The sequence below is a fragment of the Lepisma saccharinum genome, chromosome 13, assembly GCF_977018435.1.
Source record: "Lepisma saccharinum chromosome 13, izLepSacc3.1, whole genome shotgun sequence".
Classification (NCBI taxonomy): Eukaryota; Metazoa; Arthropoda; class Insecta; order Zygentoma; family Lepismatidae; genus Lepisma; species Lepisma saccharinum.
The window spans coordinates 72348861-72371837 of NC_139241.1; the positions used below are offsets into that span (position 1 = coordinate 72348861).

The 22977-nt window shown below is 37.4% G+C and overlaps 1 long non-coding RNA gene across 3 annotated transcripts in view; it reads right to left on the reverse strand.

The window, feature by feature from the left end:
* Positions 1–3546: 3546 nt before the first annotated feature.
* Positions 3547–22977, reverse strand: part of LOC145997031 (uncharacterized) — a 34689-nt gene continuing 15258 nt past the window's right edge. Inside the window, exons 1-4 of one of the 3 annotated variants that reach the window (XR_014442850.1) lie at positions 11686–11720; positions 10457–10611; positions 8301–8461; positions 3547–3780 (exon numbers count right to left, since the gene is read on the reverse strand). This is a non-coding gene — a long non-coding RNA (uncharacterized LOC145997031). Of the gene's footprint in view, positions 3781–8300; positions 8462–10456; positions 10612–11685; positions 11721–11771; positions 11866–19913; positions 20046–22977 lie in introns of those variants that run through there. The other 2 variants (XR_014442851.1, XR_014442852.1) reach the window with 2 other exon arrangements.

The following is a 22977-nucleotide window of genomic DNA, read 5'->3' on the forward strand; positions in this document are numbered from 1 at the left end:
AGATGAAAATTGACCTCCCTACTAAGCCCCCTCGCCCCGTCAAGGCAGTCCTACATGGAGGGGGTAAGATCGAGCTCTGTCAGTTGGCCAAGTTTGCGATCCCATTGGTGGATTCGTTCACGGTGCAAGTATTGATGAAGATGATGCTGAAGGAGCATCCAGTCTCCCCTGTGGATGAGCGATCTGGAGCGATGCCATCGTTGGCAAGCCCAACGTCCAAGTCATGTTAGAATGTACAATACTGGAGTTGCCTGAGTAGAGAGTGGATCTCTGACAAACGTCGTGGATTGGCGACAGGAATCTGAGATGACGGTGGTGAAGATAGTAACAGTCCTGTCGATGTCTGCAGGTGATGACAACGGAGAGGTTAGGTCAACGGAATTGTGGGCACGAGCGGTAAAGAGTGTCCAATCAGTAATAGCTTCTCGTAAGGTGCGGAACTGATGTTGATATAAACCGTATCCGATGGAAGCAGCGACAGGGAGATGATCGGAGGCGAGGTCCCAAGTTACAAATGGCATAGTACTGATGCCGACATCTTTAGTCAGGATGACATCTAGCACATCGGGGCGACTTCCATTGTGTGGATAATGTGTCGGTTCATGAGGAGCAGAGATGGAAAAAGCCAGCTGATCCATTATACCAGCCAAAGCGTTTCCGGCTGTGTTGAAGGTGATAGAATGCCAGTCACCGTGTTTGGCATTCAAATCTCTCCCCAGTACAATTCTATCGCCAAGTGTTTCTAGTACATGGAAATCGTTGGTGGCCAGAACTTCTTGTGAAGGCTTATATGCTGAAATGACAACTAGGTCTTCATTTGGTGCATGGAGCTTCACTGTGAAGGCTTCCAACGAAGCTAAAGGTGGAACTGGTATCTTGATAGCAGTGAGGCCATGTTTAACAAGTATTAACAGACCTCCCTTGCGACGACCAATTCGATCTTCTCGAAATATTTTATAGTTGGGAACTGTCCATGTGATATGAGGTTTAAGATGAGACTCATTGATAAGAGCGACATCTATATTCCGTGAGTATAAATAATGTTGAATCAATAAGGTCTGTTTTTCGAAGCCATCTGCATTAAAGACAAGCAGAGTTATGTGACATAGAAGTCTATTTCTTCAACAAAAGCACCCATTGCTTTACATTTCAATGAGTGTTTACAGAACAATCGTGACATAGTTCATGCTGGTTGTAGCGCGTGACATCCGCTGAAGTCCTTTATTAATGTGCTTCAATATCTTCTCAAAGTGCATTTTATTAACCATCTCCAATAGAGATTTGAGTATGGAACCCACATCATCTTCATTGGCCTTAGGACGTTGTCGTCATCTGTTGTCAGCAACACTGCTCACGGTATTTGCATAACTTGTGGCATCCTGGGAGGAGCTTACGGCTGGAGTGGTCGAGTACTCTGTATTTGCATTCGACGTGCATGTAGAATATGTCGGTTGTACTGTTTGCCATTTCGCCATGGCAGTGAAATATCGGCAACCACGATACTTAGCTGGGTGATTTTCTTCACAGTTGCAGCAGACTGCGGGTGTTTTTCGGTCCTTCTTTGGGCAATCTGTGGTAAGGTGATCATTTCCACATTTCACTTTGGGTGTGGCCCAAGCGCTGGCATCAGTGGCATTGTAGGATGCTGGGTGGTCGATATGCCAGAATCTTAATCCGATAATAGAGAAGAAACTCTTCTGTATAGATGTCAGCAGACTTGTCATTCCTGCGAAGTGTGACCAAATAGAGAGGTATTTGCTTCCTGATGGGAGTATTACGGTCCCTCTGGGTCATGCGTTGCGTTGTACATTTTGCACGTCATAACCTTCTTTGCCAACTCTGCAAACAAACTATCATAGGGCATATTGATAGCTAGTTGCCTGATTACGACCTTAAGAGGACGATCTTGTCTAACCGGTGCACTGGCAAATTCAATCTTTTTGACGGTGAGGTTGCGTTCAAGAGCTTCAAAGTTAGCAAAGCTAGCTGAATATCGAATTTGCGGTTCGGATTTCAGAATATTGTGCAGCGTACCCACAAATGTGTGAGGGGACGATACATTGTAAATAAATATCGGAGGTATCTTGGGATTGGACGAAGTTGTTTCACCCGCGAATTCAATTCCATCTTGATGTCCGTTGGTGGAAGATGTTCCTGCCATAGAATCAGAGTCCTTGGTATAAGTCTGAAGAAGCTGATATGCGTTGGACACTGGCACTGAGGCAGCAAGTGGCACAGATTGACTAGGCTTCGCAGCTTTCCTTGGATTCACTAACTGAAAACCATCGGAGTTGATATCTTCATCTGAACTGGAAATTGAATGTTGACGTTCTCTCTTGCGAGATTCTTCTCAGTCTAGCCTACTCACCGGTCTGGAGTTTAGTCCACCACGAAAACCACCTCTTGGGTAGGGATGATGCCGAGGGATGGCACCGATATTTCTGGATTTCAGATCTTGGAAAGTTGGAGTCATCGGGCTGCTGGCATGCCATCCTGGTTGGCAGTGTCTGTAGAAAGGTTGTCTTCCATCTCGACCTCGTCTGACCAGTCGCGTCCTCCTTCGGTGCCCATCGCTGAAGAGATGAACAACACACCAGAAGGAATGTGGTCGCCTAATGAAATCTTCTGCTTGTCCGACATCTAGGCACAGGTTTTACAACCCCCTGGCATGGCTTGGTATCCACCACACCAGGGACTCCACTGTGTGTGCAATTTCATTGGAATGGCGTGCAATATTTTCTATGAAATAATTTCAATATCTCCTCTTCGAGAAATTCAGTGTCGATTACATTTACTTTATTAATCCTTTAACATTTTGATAACATTGTATTACGATTAAGAAATGTAATTAATTTCACATTATGGTGCCAACTACTTGTTTTCCTTCAAATTTGTTTCTTAGAACAACAAGTTGGTGCTATATTTTAAAGATACTGCTTGCTGTCATCCATCAACAACTTTTCGAATGTTGAAATTGTTGCGTGAAAAAGTGGAGAAGGAGTGCCATGGAAGATAGCAGATTGCTTAGTCTCTGATATCTGTGCATCGTCAAAGAGTACAGGAAGTCAAAGAACTGTTCATAAACGAAGTGATAGAGAGTTTTATGGAAAGGATGCCAGTCGAATCCAGTTTGTTTTTAGTGAATTCAAGTTTGAACTTGACAACAACACCAAAGCATTTTCAATTCAGTTTCAATTTTATGATTTGTAAAATAATAATAATAACAGGTAAAGTACGAGTTTTCATGACTAAGGGCAAGATATGAAATCTTATGCCTGAATCACACGAGGCTATATTTCCTCCTGTATTTTTCAGTTGCACTTGGACTAGTTGTGTGGTACTTTCTCATCTGCTAGTTTTCACCTCACACGATACTCGTTACCGTACTTGTCGGTGTACTTTTATTCCGAAAAGGTATTACAACAAGCAGATAAGCTAGAAAGATTTTTAGAAATTTGTTTACTCGGGTATGTATATTCACATACAAGATTCGCAGGATTCATTAATAAATATATTCAACTAAGCATGTGAAACATTTAAAACATTGGTAATAATAAGGATTTTCATTATCGACTAAACACATTTGTCGTGTACATATCTCATCGCTTTGATAAATTCCTAAATATTAATGAACACGAATGCACATCATCAATGTTTTTATTATTTCATCGAGCAGCGAAGAAAAACAACCAACACTCGGAAACCAGACAATAAACTTTCCCTTGCCAAACTGAGAGGTTATCTTCACTTCTTGAACATTCCTCCTTGGATCTCCCATACCTGGAACAAAGAAATTCACAATTAATTATCTATCTTTCTACACATAATTGAATATTGAAATTGAGAAATGTGAATTTTTGAAAATGTCTTGCGTTGAATTGCAAATTATTACTCTTTTATGCCCATCACTTTGTATTTTTTTAAATAAACATACACAATGTAAAGATATTAAGGTACAGGGGATGGGCATAAAAACTGACTTTTTTTTTCAATGTAATGAACTTTTCTTTTTTGCTAGAAACCCAATAAATATTGTTAAGCGTATATTTGATGAATATTAACATTCTGAACAGATCAAAAAGTACAACTAATGTGGCAGGCTATAGTTTTTTCAATGAAATTTAAGTTCTTAAAATATGAAAAAAAATCTCATATATAAGGCATGTGCAACTTACTCACTATGATATAATGATGAAACTACTTAAAAAAATACTATAAAATGGAACTACTTATGATTTGTGAGTATACGTTTTTACAAAAAACTAAGTTTCAAGACTCAACTGGTCCCTTCATCAGGTTCACAATCTTGGCGAGTGGAATCACTTTATGGCCATGTCAATTAAAAAGGTGTTGTCTAAACACGTAATTGAGGAAGGGCATAAAATTAGGAAAAGAGAGGTGGTCAGAATTGAAAATAAACCAATGAGTAGAAACGTGTATGAAGCGGCATTTATTTACAAAGACAGGAATAATAAATTGAATAGGGATGATGGAAATGTTGATGAATTATGGATCAAGGTGTTCAAGAGAGTAAAGAAAAAAGTATCGGTTTTCAGGTCACTCCAGCCGCAATCAACGCAACTCCAGGATTTAGAGTTTAAAATAACATAGTGGTGGGGGATAGGAGCGAGAGGGAAGTAGGTGGGGGCAGAAGTCTGGCAACTTCCGGCATTCAGCGAGAAGCCAAACCAGTATATGGTACGATGTTGGGGTTATAATGTGTTAATGTGATGAAGTTTTTTATGGTTCATTTTTAGATTCGAAGTTCTTACAAGGGAAAGAAGGGAACATGAAGTTTTGTGTGTGCAGGGGCAGTTGTTTTACGAAATACCTTTCTATCCGTAATTTTCACATTACCTTACTCCTTGTCTATTATTCTAATTGACGTGGCCATGAAGTGATTCCACTCGCCAAGATTGTGAACCTGATGAAGTGACCAGTTGAGTCTTGAAACGTACTTTTTTGTAAAAATGTATACTCACAAATCGTAAGTACAGGGAGGTTATTGCAGCATGCCACCGCTTCAGCATCGGCCGCTTGCCGGCCCAGTCATGCAACAGGTGCCGGCAAATTGCGTAACAGATAGCCCGTAACAGAAACCGCTTGTTTTGTAATGTTTCCACTTTTCACAATTACAGTTACAATTACAATTGAAATAAGCACGTACCTTGTCGCACGGATGCAGGAAAAGGTGTCCTCCCAAATACAAATATTTCTGGCACCTTATTTCTGACGTCTAATCTTAGATTAGTCATCGCTACTTTATTCTCAGATGTCGCGACAGCGCCTGCAGCTTATCGGGGGTTGGGTGAGTTGTCAGCCGCGAGATGGCGCTTCATACTGCACGTGTCGGCAGTGATGCCAACCGTAGGGACATGTCCCTACGCATAGGGACTTTTCACTAAATTTCGCCAAATGAGGGAAAACGTAGGTACTTTTTTCAATCTTGGTAAATTACATTTTATGAATTAGTTTATCTGGATACTTTAGCGAGGAGGAGAAAAAAGAACTAACTAACAGATCTCCATCAGAATTTTGGAACATGTTATCGGTTACCAAAAACTTTCAAGGCAAGTTCCTTTTTGAAAACATTTCCACTCTCGCGAAAATAGTGCTAACATTGCCGCATTCTAACGCGGAAACGGAAAGAATATTTTCAATGTTAAGTGATACAAAAACAAAAAAGGGAAATAAAATGGGACCAAAATTGTTAAAGAATGCAGGAAATACAGCATCACCAACCAACATCTATCTCTTCACAGCAGCAGCATGTATGACTTCAAATAACATAATCAACAGTAAACGACTCAACGTTATTCATTAGGGGTGTGCTGGATTCTTTACTTTAAAAAGTCGTTAATTCTCGACGTTTTCTGCCTTGTAAGTTTCTGGAACTTATCGAAAGTTGTAAGTTTTTATTCTAGAAATGCAAAAACAATCACTTAAAGTGAAAATGACTTGTAAAATTCGAGATTTCCAGTGCTTCGGGAAATTTCGAACATTTCCCGTCCAGAAAATTTTCCGACTTGGTCGGGAAATTGCAAATTTTTCAGTCCCGAATGTCGGGATTTAAAAAAATTACCGTCCCGATCCCATCCCGACCCAAAAAATTCTGTCCAGCACACCCCTATTATTCATTAAGGCAAGAATTTACAATACCGGACCCTTCTGTAATTTCTATGCTACGTCTTATACTCACGAAATAATTATTCGTGATTATTTATCTCAAGTTAACATGTTGGGGTGAGGGGGAAAAAATGTTCATTAACGTGTAGAAGTTGTAAAATAAGCTTTTCAATTCTCGCAATGATTCTCCGTATACAAGTATGGTAGCCATATTTGTTGATATGAACAAATTAAAATTAGTTACGCTGTCTACAGCATTGCCACACTGTTGATTTCATACTTGGAGAGCATGGATCGTGTAAGAATGGCGGAAGAGAACAGTAAAAAAGTTGTTAATGTTGTACAGATTGTTAGGTGGAGTGTGCAGGAGGATGGCTGTGGGCTAATTAATAAACTTATGGATTTCAGTATATTGCCCAAAGAACGTGCTTACATGTGACAGCGACAATCACGATGTAGAAGAACTGATTTGATTACAGGTAAATTTGGCAACAGTACATCAATCATAAAATTGCAGGATACGAAAATGGCCTTCGATGATGAACGTTTGCCGTTAAAGTGCTACGAAAATAATATTTTTTATCGGTTCGTAATCACAATTACCGCAAAACCATTCAGGAATAGCCCCACTGACCATTCTCGGTAAGTTTAGGTTAAGTTAGGTTAGGCAAACATAGTTAAAATTTGGGCTCGAAAAAAACATGCACGGGTAGCCCAACAAACCATTGACAGATAGCCCCACGAACCATTCAGGTACGGTTAGGTTAGGTTAGGATAGGCAAACATAGTTAAAATTTGGGGTCGTAGTAATATCAGGAATGTATATTTCGTTTTTTAAGTATTGGAAACACAAAATCTTCCGGTAAATAATAAGCAATCGTGCCGATCGCGGACCACTCAATGTCACTTATTTTGCAATTTCTACACGTGACCCCCCAAATTTTAACTTCAAATTCGTGATTAGGAGGCCTCAATTAGTGAGTATGCGAAATATTACAAAAAATCGGGGAGAGGTCCTGTATTGTAAATTCGCTCCTTCATTAATTGTGGAAGCACCGAGCAGAAAGATGGTAAGTAAATGTGTATATTTTATCTTCTGTTTGCATGCTCATGAGGTGTTTTTTTTTTAGTCACTTTACTTGGCGTAGGGACATTTGGTCAGTTGTAGGGACATTTTGACTACGTCTGTAGGGACATTGCCGAAAAATGGTTAGCAACACTGTCGGCTACCAGACAGTGAGTCTACGCTCATTCATGTTCACTTCTGTTCGCGTTTATCAGTACGCGTTTTGTTTATACTGTGTTATTGAGTTGGTGTGCTAGTGCTTTATTGTGTGTTAATTGTTATTCATTCATTACTTATGTCGTTAAACAAATATAGTCTTGAACATAGAGTTTTTATGTACGATAATTACGTGAAAACGAATTCTTGCAGAAAAGTGGTCAGGGATTACGATAGACAGGATCTCTTGAACCTAAGAAACGTGTTGTATTGCTGTTGAAGGAAGTCATTTTCAACATCTCTTATAACACAGGAGGTTAGTGATCATCATTATTATTACTTTTAAATATCATTTTACGCTTTCGGTTTGCTTTATGCGCCGGGATGCTGTCTTCCCTTTCTGTCAACTGAGGATAAAGTAGCGATGTCTAATCTAAGATTAGATGTCAGAAATAAGGTGCCGGAAATATTTGTATTTGGGAGGACACCTTTTCCTGCATCCGTGCGACAAGGTACGTGCTTATTTCAATTGTAATTGTAACTGTAATTGTGAAAAGTGGAAACATTACAAAACAAGCGGTTTCTGTTACGGACTTCCTGAACGCAATTTGCCGGGACCTGTTGCATGAAGAGTCCGCCGACCGGCCGTCACGCTGGCGGTGAACGACTGAAATAACCTCCCTGTAGTTCCTTTATAGTATTTATAGTACTTTTATTATATGAAAAAAATCTTCTGTATTGTACACCACTCTAGCAAAGCTGCCAAATTGGTTTTGATGGTATAAAAATAGATTAAAAAGTAACAGAGCCCATTCACCACTTGCTAGAGTGGTCCTTGCACAATACAATATTATTATAAAACAAAATGAAAGAAGAAAATGACAGCAAAGTCAATTTAACATCTTATGCACTTCCAATGATTTGGAATAATAGAAAGCTGTGGAAATCTCACCTTGGAACTGTAGCAACAATTGTTTCCTCTGCCTCCTTGCTCATCCGCACGTACATGTAGCGGTGAATACAGATGATCATGAGGGTGTGACAACTGAAGCTATAGCAGTCAACACTGTGAATGGCGAGAGGGGAACAGTAGAGCTCTTGTTCTGGCAGCTCCTGTGAACAAATCATATAGTAAGGAATGCAGCAGTATATAAGAGAAATATGTGTTGCAATAGTTCTTTAATTGAAGATCATTTTTTTATTATCTTCCCATTTGTAGCATAACATTTCATCTAAAAAAAATTCATGTAAACTTTACTGACTGGCTGCAATTTTGGCTAACCGCAATGATGAGGATGAGTGTTGAAACTGATGAAGGGGGTCACAAAGAAAACCAATGACCAGGCTGGGATTTGAACCTGGAACTACTGGCATCATATTGCACTGTGCTAATGATTCTGAAATGAAGGGCAGCACAAAGTAGTATAATCTCATGTTAAGTGCATTCTTATAAAATAACATAATATTGCAACAGACTGGGAACAGCTACGTGTGTACTGATCCATGCACAGAGACAGGGGAGGGGAGGGAAGTGGAGAGAACAAAAAACATTCACTATTATATAGTATTAGAGAATTTTCTTTATATGTTACATACATACATAGCCAGTGCTCGAAAAATTTTCTTTAAAGCTAGGCGCCAGCTCTGAAAATCAGGCACAAAGAAACCACATACTAGCAATTGTGCATACTACAGAGTGTTTCAAAAGTCACACAACCCAAACTTTGAAAATGTATATCATGAAAACCGTAAGAGATATTTACACCTGGTTTTCTGCACTAAACTGATCATGTAGGCTATCACTGTGTTAATAAATTTGTGTTAGCATTTATCCAAATAAAAGAAATTGCATTATTTGAAAAAACATTGTTAATTTGCTGAAAACATGTGAGAATTGATACCAATAGATACCAACTCTTAACAATTTGTGGGATCATTTGTTGGTGTTTGATTAGTCGTAAAACAGTTGCTTTGTGAGGTACAGCAGAAGCTGTGTATTTTATTTTGAAAAATTCTTGCACATGAGTGTAATAATTAGTAGTATCATAAAATACTCTTCACCAAAGCACATGCGCTGCTCCAATGTATATGCCATGCTGAATCAATTAAAATAAACATGCACAGTAGCTGCGAAAGTGAGCGAAGAGAATTCAGGATAACCAGGGGCAGTCTAGGATTCTCTCAAGAGTTCAATTTCGGCACAAAATCTTGATTTATTATTTTTCATGTAAATGTATGGCCAATACTTAGGCACATGTTGCGTGCATCTGTTGACAATATTTCGACCTGCTAGTGGTGTCATCTACGAACATATGTCCCAAAAATGTAAAAATACATCAAATGTTGCACATGACCAATATTGGTCGTAAATGACAGATTGACATGGCATCAGACATATAATTATGACCTTCGATAATTTCTTACATATTTATCTCACTCAGAAGTGCATTTCTGGAAAAATTTTATCGCTGCCTTCTGCCAGTTATTAATTTATCTAATTTCGGTGTGGCGTAAACTGGTATTTTTTTTAGCATTGGAAATATCTCAATGGATGAGGCTTTATAATGCAGAAAACCAGGTGTAAATATCTCTTACGGTTTTCATGATATACATTTTCAAAATTTGGGTTGTGAGACTTTTGAAACATTATGTATAAGAAGCTGAGCATCACGGTATTCAAAATCTTACAATTAGAATCTTCAAAATTTCGTTCATATTACAGCATAAAGATCACAGTCGCCAGGCTGAAATTTTTAGTCACCATGGTGACCTGGCGACCAGGATTTTTCGAGCCCTGTACATAGCATTTAATTATGGGGATGAAGAAAATATAAATTATTGCAAATATCTCTCAATTAAAGAACTACTGCATACTCATTAAAATAAATCAAGTCTTCGTGGATCCATTTTGCAAGAAGCATATTTTTCACTTTCAATACTTTGAGGCCTATAATCTATTCTTGAATATGACAAATGTTTTCATACAAAATGAAAATTTTGCATCTTTACTTAACTATTTCTATTAGTAGATTCTACCAACTTAATAAAAATAAATTAACCATAGTGTTTATAATGCTGTAGAGAATGGTTTCTGCAATTATCACTTACCAGATCAAGAAATTTCACTGGTGTGATGAAGTTGGGGTTCTTCGGCAGAAGAGTAGAGAATATGGCCAGCACATTCGATGTCAACTCTTGGCTTCTCAACAGTCACAAGGTGAATCCGCTTCAAATCACAAAGGCCCCAGAACAAGACTTCTAGTCTGCAAAACAAAGATATTTTTCAAAGTTCTTAATCATATTGCAATATTCCTACAATTCTCTTTTGATGAATCAGAATTATGTGTATGTACACAATTTTTAAATCGAACAAAAATGTTAAGAGGCTAATCGGGACTGGAACTGCAGATTAAAGTGGGATCTTAACCACTACATGCATATACTGGGTATCGAACCTGGGTCCTCTTTATTACAAGGTTTTCTATGTAATTACATATTTTTTCCTTTATATGTACAAGCGTGGAATTAAAATATATTGACGAATTACGTCAGTAGAGATGTCACAGTGAAGTTTTATATTACATATTTTTACATATTTTACTAAATGTTACATATTCCTAAGATATGAAATATTTTTTACATAAAACAGTCCTTAAGAGGAAAATCCAATGAACTTTTGGCTTACTAGTTAAAAAAGTATCTTCTCACTTCCCCTCCCCATTTCCAGGTCTAAAAAAATATAGTAACTTAAAAGTGTGATTTGCCTTCGTTGTACGTACATCATAGCAGTTCGTTGATTCGCCGCATCGTAACAATTACATCAAGATTCGACAGTGTTTCAGTTTCCAGTTTGTAACATGGAGCGGCAAGCAACACACAGCGAACGAAGAGAACCAACAATGGAAGGCGGCAAGTACAACGCTGAGAGGCACTTGCCTTTCATCCGTACATTGTTGTGATCGTTTTGATTTTTGCAGCCGGCGGCGACAAATCTTGAATGAAGTATTGTTAACTCAACCGTAGAATTTCATATATATATTTCGTCGCCTTTTCATTTTAACCATTGGAGTTTTAAGAAGAGCTTGCCTCAGTATTTAAACAGTGTTTTAGCTGTAGAAAGCTGGAATGGCTCCGCCTACCTCCTCGTTATCTCAAAAGTTGCGATCTTGGATAGCAGTCGATGATGCATTTACTACGGATGGTAAAGTTATTTTTTGTCGAGTGTGCGATAAAAAAGTTGGGTGCACTATGAAGTCTCAATTAGATCAACATGTTCGCACTTCACTTCATGTGAAAAACAAACAACTACGGAGTGAAAAGAAGCAAGTTTTACTAACCCAGATGCAAGAGGATTCTTCATTCAGTGTGTTTTACAAGGAAATGTGCGAAGCAATGATTGCAGCAAACATCCCTTGGTATAAAATTCAAGTACCGAAGTTCCGGGATTTTCTGGAAAAATATTGTGGCTGTAAACTTCCTGACGAGTCAACCCTTCGAAAGCGATATCTTCCACATTCCTACAAAGAAACTTTAGAATCAATTAGGGCAGAAGTAGGCAGTTCCTATGTGTGGATTTCCATCGACGAAACAACTGATGCTTTGGGACGGTATGTAAGTAATTTCATTGTTGGAACGCTAATTGCTGATTCTCCATCTACACCACATCTCATTGCATGCAAAGTTCTAGAGCGTACTAATCATTCCACCATAGCACGATTTGTGAATGACAGTCTTAAATTGTTGTATCCGGATGGCATACAAGAAGAGAGAGTTCTTCTCATGTTCACAGACAGTGCGTCATACATGTTAAAAGCTGCTACGGCACTTAAAGTGTTTTATCCTAACTTGATCCACTTTACTTGCTTGGCACATGCTCTCCAACGCATTGCTGAGGAGGTGAGAGGCAATTTCCCGGAAGTCAACCAACTTATTTCTTCCACGAAAAAGGTGTTTCTGAAGGCACCACAACGTGTGCAAGTTTACAAGGAACAATTGCCAGGTGTACCACTTCCTCCGGAACCTATTCTTACTAGATGGGGCACTTGGATCCGGGCAAGTAAGTTTTACAACGAACATTTTGAAGAAGTGAAATCTGTGCTTGACTCATTTTCGGCGGACTCAGCTGTATCGGTACGCACTGCTCAAAATCTCTTCAAGGACACCAAACTTGCTTGCGATATGGCATACATAAACAGCAATTTTGGTTGGATTGATACAAGCATAAAAAAACTTGAAACTGTTGGGCTTCCTCTCCTGGAAGCCATGGATATATATGAGGATGCAAGAAATAAACTGTCTGCTGTTGGAGGAGATGTGGGAGAGAAAGCTCGAAGAAAATTTGACGCAGTGACTGAAAGAAACCCAGGTTACGTCAGCTTATTTACAGTGAGCCGCATTCTCAATGGTGAAACAGTTAATCCTCCCAATGATATTTCTCCCGACCACATTCACCTCCTGAAGTACGCTCCGGTTACTTCTTGTGACGTGGAGAGAAGTTTCTCTGCGTACAAGAACATATTATGTGATCGGTGACAAACATTTACTTCTGAACATTTAGAAATGTACGTGGTAACATATTGTAAGTTAAATAATTAAATACAGTGCCTGCCCCAAGATCAAAGGTAACCTGAATTTTTGTAAGTGCATTTTGAGTGAAAAATTTGGTCAACGAAAATTTACTACTGAACATTTTGAATGGTACCTGGTGACATTGTATATTAAATATTGAATATATTCAAATTGTGGTTAATATTTTTGCTCTATAAGAACATAAAAAATACTTAATGTAAGCATTGTAATATTGTAACTTCAATTTTTGTAAGTCTTTTTGAAATAAACATATCCCTTTGTGAGGAAAAAATGTAACAAAAATAGGAAGTAACGTTTGGAATAAATATTTATAGTACATATTTCATTATGAATTTACATATTTTTTACATATTTCAGACATTTTTATTACATATTTATGTACATATTTTAGGGGTTGATATTACATAAAAATCCGGGCTTTAATTATCACTATGCCATAAACAGGCCCAAAATTGAGTGTCATAGCAACCAACCAAATATAAGTCAAAGCTTGAGTGGTATCAATGGTCAGACATATCGATAGCAAGGATACACTGTAGCAACAAGAGGAATTATGACTTCTTTCAATGCTCAGTTCTGTATGATACTACTTTTTTTTCCGTGCATTTGAGAGTGCTTCATACGTAAATTACTGTTGGTCCCAACAACATATAATTTAAAAACATTTCAAGTAAACCTTATTTGTACATAACCAAGCTACAACCATGTCACAGAAATATACATTTCTTGTAGTTAGAAAAACACAAGGCAAGTTTCAAATACAAAACAGGATAGGCAGGCATGGCAGCAGTAAGTCTAGAGTTGCGAGGAAACAAACCAAGATGACTGATTTCTTTAAACCAGGGTCAAGTTCTACCTATGTAGGCCTACTGAATCTTTTTTTGAGTTCCAATTTAACATCGAACAATTTGCGAATTTTCTTACAATGACAATAATATTATAAGATTCCATGTTAACATTGAGGAACAAGATATACATAATACAGATTGTCATAAAGTGGTAAATTAACAAATTTAGTCAACACTTTGATACAGATTGATTGATTTGCCATATTTTACTTTGCTTTTTGTGCCACTTTTGGCTAATTTGCAAAGGTGGGGAAGAGTGATAATATGATGAAATTGATGAACGGACACTCACAAACATCCAGGTCAGGATTTGAACCCAGGACCCCTGGCATCATAGTGCTATCCACTTAACCATGGAGGAAAGCACACTTTCATACTGAAACACTACAGTAGACACTATAGTTTTACTACCCAATTTTTTAAAAAAATCATCTAAAATAGCTTTTCTATTACTAATAACTGTGCAAAGTATGGGATAAGCGATGCCTAAATCTGCAGCTATATGAGTTTTAGTTTATGTGGATTACCATTCACTTCCTGTATAAATTTTATTTTCTGGTTAAGTGTGCAACTTTTCCTCTTTCTGTTGTCCATGGTCATAGGCGCCGACTCCATGGGGCTTGTGGGGGCTCGAGCCCCCCCCCCCCCAATATTAATGATATGGGGACAGAGTCCCTCAAATAATTTTGCTTAAGATGATCTAATGTATTATTTTGCTTCTCTTGTAAAATTTACTCTGAATTGTGCCTCATGAACTTAACTTAAAATACACATTTGAAATGTTCTAGACCACCAAGTTTGGGGGGTTGAGACCGCTAAACCATCAACTTTGGGGGGGACTGTGACCAGAGACAGCAAAACACATGACCTATTACTATATACTAAGTATATAATTATGAGTATTGTTAACATTTTTACTAAAAAGAGTTTCAAAATAACGAGGTGATATGACAATTATACCAGTATGTTGTTTAGTGAATTCTGAACAATTTGAGGTCGTAAACACGACTTTCAGGCAATATTGATATGTAGGATATTTAGTTATCCTCAAAATCTCTTCCTCTAGTCCAAAGAATAAGGGGATAATAATTCTAAAGTCTCTGAGTTTATTTAACACTGGCTTGCAGTAAAGTACGCAAGGAAAGCTTATGAAAAGTCTGTATTGCGAAAGCGGGAACGGCTATGATCAAAGTCATTATTGCTAAAGCACGGCGTGCTATGTGTTTTTTATTATTGCAAAATTAAATTTAAGAAGTAAAATATTGTAGCAAGAACAAAAAAATAAAACTAATTTTCCTGCGATTTGTGTTAACATTTATGTAAATAATTAAATAAAACTGTTAAATATTGTAAATATTCGTTATTTTTATGGGTACGTCAACACTAAGGTTCTTTGCACCCGTCACATGTCCTTTCTTTACAAGTCTGTTGCGGACATTAAAACACACCCATGCCCTCGCCGGGACTCGAACCCGAGACCTCCGGATCAAAGCGAGTTGAGTCGACCACCCAACATGCTCGGCTACCGAGGCTGGCATGAAACTGTTATGTTGGGCTCTTCATGTAAATACATAGCCTACTTTTCAATAAAAATGTTAATTGTTATCTAAAAAAAACACATGAGCAGACACACGTTTTTCATGTTACATTTCATTTTCATGAGGAATATAATAGCTGCTTAAAAACTGCTATACGAAGACGTAATTTTTATTTTTAAATAGGGAGGGAGTGAGTCATTCATTCATTTATTTCAGTGATCAGAGCCCCCCAATAATTTTGACAAGTTGGCGCCCCTGTCCATGGTCAACCAAGATCAACTGAAAGCTGTCACTTCTTTCTAAAAATTTGTACTTCAACACCGAATTACGTATAAATGCACGAATAAGGTTTAAAGAACAAGTTTTTAAATTATATTTTACAGGGACCTACAGTAATTTACACATAAAACAGAATTACGCAGAACTGAGTTACATATAAAGAAGTCCCAACTGTATATTATACTAGTGCCCAATGCATTATTGCATTGTAATCATCTAAATAACTTTGGTGAAATCCTCCAATATTATGATAGTAATTTCCAAAATAGCACGCACCCACTCTTACAGTTACCAAGAGGAAGACCATGGCCAACTAAAGTGGATAGTAATCTGTTTACTACTCTCAGTCAACACAGATGAAAATGTTCTCCAATGCTTGTGTCAAGTGACCCGTCTTCCCCTTCATTATCACACAAGCACTTAGTAATGAAATGATTAACCTTTACCCGCTGGACCTCTCGCGTGCCTGTTTCTTAATTCACGCCAGAGCCATTTCAAGCGCAGGCTTTTCAAACATGCTGCCAAGTACAAAAAAATCGTAACTCTGGAACTAGTTGACTTACACGGATGAAACTGGTTTTGTTTCTCTCCTAAAGATACAGAGCTTTAAGTGGAGAACTCCAAATAATTACTGTGAATGAAAATAATGTAGTATGTAGCAGTGGTACATTTCTACAACGGTGCAAAGTTTCGTTGAAATCAGACATACTTATTGAGTAAAAAAGTAACAACATTATATAAAGCGTCAGTGTTGCCAGCTTCATGACAATATCTTGAATTTCACTTCTAGTGTCGGCGCTATGGATGCTGGATGGACAAAATTTGGAGGGAAGCGTGAAAAAAGACCACTCTAAGTATATGTAATGCACGTGCTGCAACTTTATTAAAAAAAACTGAAATTACGGGGTTCGAATATTTTGTGTAATTATGGAAAATTTCAAACTTAGGGCCTTTGCCCCACTTCCGCTCTGGACCCTTAATTGTTGGATGTCACTTAAAATGTTGCTTTTTACTCATTCTTACATTTAGAATTTAAATTGTTCAAATAGATGCAGTGGTTGGGGAGTTACAGCCTTCTATCTTCAATTTATCCCATACTAACACTAACTAAAGGGAAACAAAGGGCTTTTCTGAACGGAGTTTGTTAATAATAGAATTATTTCTCTTGTAGTCTATGGTTGTTACAACCATAAAAAAACAGTTTTTGGTTGTGACATTTCAGGAGAACGCATGCTCCCTTCATCAGACATTTATTTTTAGTTTGATTAACAATGTAATTATAATATATTATAATTGTAATATATGTAACAATTTGTAACTATAACAATGGTTACAAATCTACCACCAGGAATTATGCGTGAATTCTACTGGATTTTTTCTCCTTAGACATGAAAAATTGCAACTTTTATTATTCCAAATTCCATTGAATTTATACATATTTATTAATGCTCAGTCTTTTTTTTATCAACGAAGGAAAATAAAAAAATGCGTGGAAAATAAAACAGAATTCTCTCAGTTCCTTTGCTTTGTTAGTGTCCTTTGCAGAACAATCTATCAGAGAGATGGAAGATTATTGCAAGATATCTTGAAGTTGATTAGATAAATTTTGTGACTTGTGTTTGTATACGTACTTTTGAGTCTGAATATGTGAAAAGGCAAATGTAAACTCCAAACTTTAAATTAAAAATTCTAAATGTATGGTTTTCCAATAAGAACTATAATATTTTACAATGAAATAAAATAAAAACTATTTCAGATGGAACCGAACTTTTTATATTATGTAGAAGCATAGTTTATTACATTATGTTTTGATTAACACAACATCATTTAAGTGTCCACCCCAACTTCGTGCACACGAGTGAATTCGATAAACCCAATTTTCGATGAATTTGTGCAATAACTCGGGCCTAATGTCACGAATGCAGCATTTAGTTCAAGCTTAATGCATCAAGGGTTCATGGTCTGTTTGCATAGACTATAGATTTCAAATAACTCCACAAAAAGCAATCTAAAGGAGTTAAATCACAACTTCTTGGAGGCCAACTAACAGTTGCATTTCTTGAAATTATCCTTTCACCACGCTGTTCTGTCGATAGTGGTACTAGGAGTGTGATACGTGGCACCATCTTGTTGGAACCACATGTCCTTCAAATCAATTACATCTAAATTTGGCCACAAAAAAATCTGTTAACGTCAATCGGTACCGCTCACCAGTTACTGTAACTGCATCTCCTACCTCGTTTTGGAAAAAAAATTGTCCAATGATGGCACCATGCCATAAACCACATCATACAGTGACCTTTTGAGGATGCAAGGGCTTCTCACGAATCTCTTGTGGATGTTTTCACACCAAAAACTACAATTTTGTTTAACATATCCACTTAACCAGAAATGAGCTTCATTTGAAGATAATTTTTTGCCCAAAATTATGATCCATTTCAAGTTGCTCTAAAGCCCAAGAACCAAACGTTCTTATTGGAAAACCCTTTATATGTACCGTTTCATTGAATTGAATTAAAATTTTTGGATCAATTGGAATCGCACAGAACCTTTATATTGTTAATATATTTGTGTATGTATGGGTATGAGCGGTGAGAGGCGATAATACGTAAGGCTGAAATAGAGAACACATCTCCTTGTACCCTTGAATTTTTGGAAAGTTAGCCTCAAAAGCCGGGAATTATACTTGAATTTTATCAAGGTCCTAGAGTAGCCACCATGAAAAACGTACATACCAAAAACAAAAATCAAGATTCATACAACACTTCAGAGAATCAAGTTCTTGAGAAGATGCAAGTTAAACAATGTAGCACCAAATTCTTTGAAGCTGAAAACTCTTAATACCGCTACAATATCTGACAAAATCCATTGTATAACTGTATATTTAATCAACTAAAAATAAAGTGTCTCATGAAGGGAGCGTGTGTTCTCCCGAAACATCACAACAAAAAACTGTTTTTATGCCTGTAACAACCGTAGACTACAAGATAAATAATTCTACAATGCAAGCAATGTGTACATACAAGATTTTTTTTTAATAATAGCAACAGTGGATGTATTGTTACCTAGTCTTACCATAAATACTGTCACAAAGTTTTAAGTAAATTGACACAAAATGCTGAGAGATATTTTAATATCCTAATAACATTACTGAAATGGATGCATGACAAATCAAAATCACAAATCATAATTCATAATGGCCGCCCTTAGCATGCACACATTCCGTAAGTCTTTGTGGCCACGCATCAATTGAATTATGCAACACATCGAGTGGAAAATGAGCAATTGCCTTCAGAAGAGACCGACCGCTTTAAACTTTCAATATTGGGATGTCTCTTCTTACAAGCCATCTCCTGAAGCTTGGACCACAATTTGTAGTCCAAAGGGTATAGGTCCGGACTTGCAGAAGGCCAATCTGAAGTGGAACTGAAGTCTGGAACATTTGCTATGAGAGCACGCTCCATTACTGTGAAAAAGGGGTAAAAACATCAGCCAAAGTGTACCAGCAGACAGTACTTGAGAGAATAGTCAAGAATCTCAACAACACACTCTTCCATGGTCAGAACTGGAGCTTCCAGCAGGATTCAGACCCAGCATATGAGGCCCGAACAACACAGCAGTGGCTGGAGGCAAATGTACCAGACTTAATTTCCACTTCGGATTGGCCTTCTGCAAGTCTGGACCTATACCCTTTGGACTACAAATTGTGGTCCAAGCTTCAGGAGATGGCTTGCAAGAAGAGACATCCCAATATTGAAAGTTTAAAGCGCTCGGTCTCTTCTGAAGGCAGTTGGTCATTTTCCAGTCGATGTGTTGCGTAATTCAATTGATGCGTGGCCACAAAGACTTACAGAATGTGTGCGTGCTAAGCGTGGCCACTTTGAATAATGATTTGTGATTTTGATTTGTCATGCATCCATTTCAGTAATGTTATTAGGATATTACAATATCTCTCAGCATTTTGTGTCAATTTACTTAAAACTTCGTGACAGTATTTATGGTAACTAGGTAATACCTTTAGGCATAAACTAATGAACAAAAAAGCCAGAACTGAAATATAGTGTATAGTTTTCAAGAAATCGAGCGTTAATTGCTGCAGTGAGCTAACACTCGGGGTTCCACTGTATGTGATGTTTCTTCACGAGTTGAATTGCCTTTTATAACTTACAGCTGTATTACAAGAAGATATCACATATTGAATTTTAAAATGTAGATTCAGATTTTTCTCTGAACATTAGAGAGCAAGACAGCATTTGTTTTTGAATAAGAAAAACTGATTACAGACAATACAGAGAATAGAGTATAAGTTACCTGAATTTGGCGAGCCTTGGTCCCATGCCCCGAGGTACAGGGAGAATTGGTCCAGTTTCAGAGTTTGAAGATACCTGCTTCTCTTGGCATTGGAAGATTGGGAAGTCCAACAGGTTCTCGGGTACTTGTCAGCTACGAGAAGATATTACATATCTAATTTTAAAATCCTTGCAAATTTAGTGAATCTACAGATGAGGATGAACTATGTACATTTCTTATCTTAAGAACAAAGCTCACACTCTTGATTTAAATCTAATGGTACACATAGTTGCTACACAAACTCAGATACTCTTTTTCGTCTATCAGATTTTCTGGGGGAAATAGCATGTTTTTTTTTCAAATATATTCTAATCATTGTTCATTCATTCATTTATTATGGGAAATAATGGTTCAAATTCTGTATTGCAAGGAATTGCATGTCAAAGTATTTTATAATTTAAATACTTGCTGCTTAAAACTGAGATGCATAATTTTGTCATTAAGAAATAAATCCTATTGAAATCTATAAAACAAATACAATGTGAAGTTATTAGAACAATACCATAAAGTAGCTTCACTAATGGACCTATTAATAATCATACAATGTATTAATGTCAACATTATTTGCCAGGGCTGGAACAGGATTTCAATCTTGACTTCCTTTTTGCTTCAAACTTCTCTTACAGATATTGTTGTCTGAAGCTATGGAGAGACTTCTCTTGTTCTGATGCACCAGGGCTAAGAGGAAGTGTTCTCCAGCTTTTGTAATTGCATCTGGTGTTGCTGAATTGTCATTGAAAATTGACAAATGTTTCCACAAGCCACTTCTATTTTTAAGTTTCTTTTTTTGTCTGAATAAAGAGGAAACAGTTTCGCATCCGCTGGCTGAATGTGGTTCTTGAGCTGAGAAAACAGATTTTTAAATCTGCTGATACTGTTTTCAGTGGAAGGTTGGATGATTAGGGTGTCAGCGTCATCAGGACAAAGTTTTACAGGAATGCTTGCATCTACTAACTTAAAGAAAGTTGAGTAATATATCTGGATTCATTTCTATTATTTCTTAGAAATTGTATTTGACTGCAAAGAAAATCACTTGCCACCTGAAACTAGAACATCAACGTTTAGCCCTACCACTACTTTGATACCACCTGCTCCAAATGAAATACTGAATTTAATTGGCTGCACCAAAACTGTGATCGAGAATATAGTTCCATGCAAACAGGCTGAAGATGTTCCAGATTATGTGCCCCTTGCCAAGGTGTTTCCTGTATGAATTCCATTCTTGTTTTCAGGTTTCCAATGAAGACAAAATTGAAGTTGTTTTGATGGCCAACATGACAATGACGAAAGCGACAAACTCTTTGATTCAGATATTTCTTTTGTGGTGTACATTACAAGAGTGACCAATCTGATTTAGTTTGTGAACAGAACGAGGCATGTGAAAACAACAGCCCATCTGATAAAACGACAGATGTTCAGAATGTTGTCATACCTTACATACAAAACATATTTGCCAAATTCCATTCTGTTAAGAATAAATTCCATTCTCATGTGAAATATTGAAATTATCCACTGTTCTTCCAACATGGCAGCATTACCTACTGTACCAATGATCTGCAGAACACTTAATATGTTGTAATTGATGCTAGTAGTGTTTTTGGAAAGACACAATACAGTGTGTTTTAAAACTCCATTCAACCTTTTGAACTGAAGTGTGACAATGAGCTAAGCATGTCACTTTTATGTTAATCAGACTACACTATTTTCTCAATGGCATGCATCGTGCTGTGTCGCTCGTCATCTGTGACTTCAGTCTGAAAGCTCCTTCAATGGCCCACGTCACGTCACCTCGGTCTTGTTTGTGCATGCGTGGTGGATGCTTGCTTGCAGACTGAAGGGGCCCATGTCACTTTTATATCTCACAGATGTATTTACTCTGTTTGGTGACGAAACAATTCAATGATTGATGTGTTTGAAACATGTTTTGTGGTGATTTCCCTCCCTTCAAGTCTACTTTTTTTCTCAAAGCTCTAAACAAAACAAAATGTCTGACGCCACTACTACCTTACAAAGTGGCGGCAATCTTTTCACCTTTCACTATGACTCTTAATGCTAAGCCTTGTCTACCAAGAAAAAATAACTGTCCTTGCCCCTTGTGCAGCAAATGATTTACACGTAATTCATTCTTCATGTCAACAAGCAACGTAGCACAAGTATATTATCACATTAATTTGTGAATGATGTATACATATGAAAACTGGTTAGAAAATTAATATTAAAATTTCTTACGGTCCTTGTGAAATTTTATTTTCAACGATTGTATCTAATCAGTATTTTTGAACTATTTTAAGTTTTTTTGAACCTACGTCAGGATTATTCGAACCTAATGTAAGATTTTTAGAACTTATTTTATGATTTTTAGAACCTACTTTAGGATCTTTAGAGCCTGTTTTAGGAACTTAAAAGCACACTTTTTAGAACCTAAAAAGCTGGGGTCTAATAATCATGAATGGGCCTCTGAAGTGGAATAAAGTAATGCTGTTGCCTTGTAATGAGGAGGGGTCTGAGGTTCAATACTCAGTGGTCAGAGTGCTTTGGATCTCATTTCAATCTGTAGGTCCAGTCCAGATTTCTTAAATATATTTTTTTTCTTCTTTTCCGGCCAGTTTTATTTGCTTCTGCTTCAGTTTTATGCCAGTGTTTTTCAACTGCCAGGCCGCAAAAGGTCCATTGTACCCAGGAGTTGAAGACTAATTTAAATCTAATTTTATATTTAACAGTCAAATTGTTGGGATCAGAGCATCGACTTGTAAGAAATAAATTTACTGGGCAGTGGTCTCACAAAGGTTGAGAACCACTGCAACAAGTAGCCAACATACATCACTAGTTGCTCTGTGACCAGGTTTAGTGGCCATCTAACAAAATTATGCATGATGTACTGGAAAGTACCGCAAGCCCATCGGCCGCTCAGCAGCACCTTCATGCAACAGGTCCCGGCAAATTGCGTTACAGGAAGTCCGTAACAGAAACCACTTGTATTGTAATGTTTCCACTTTTCACAATTACAGTTACAATTACAATTGAA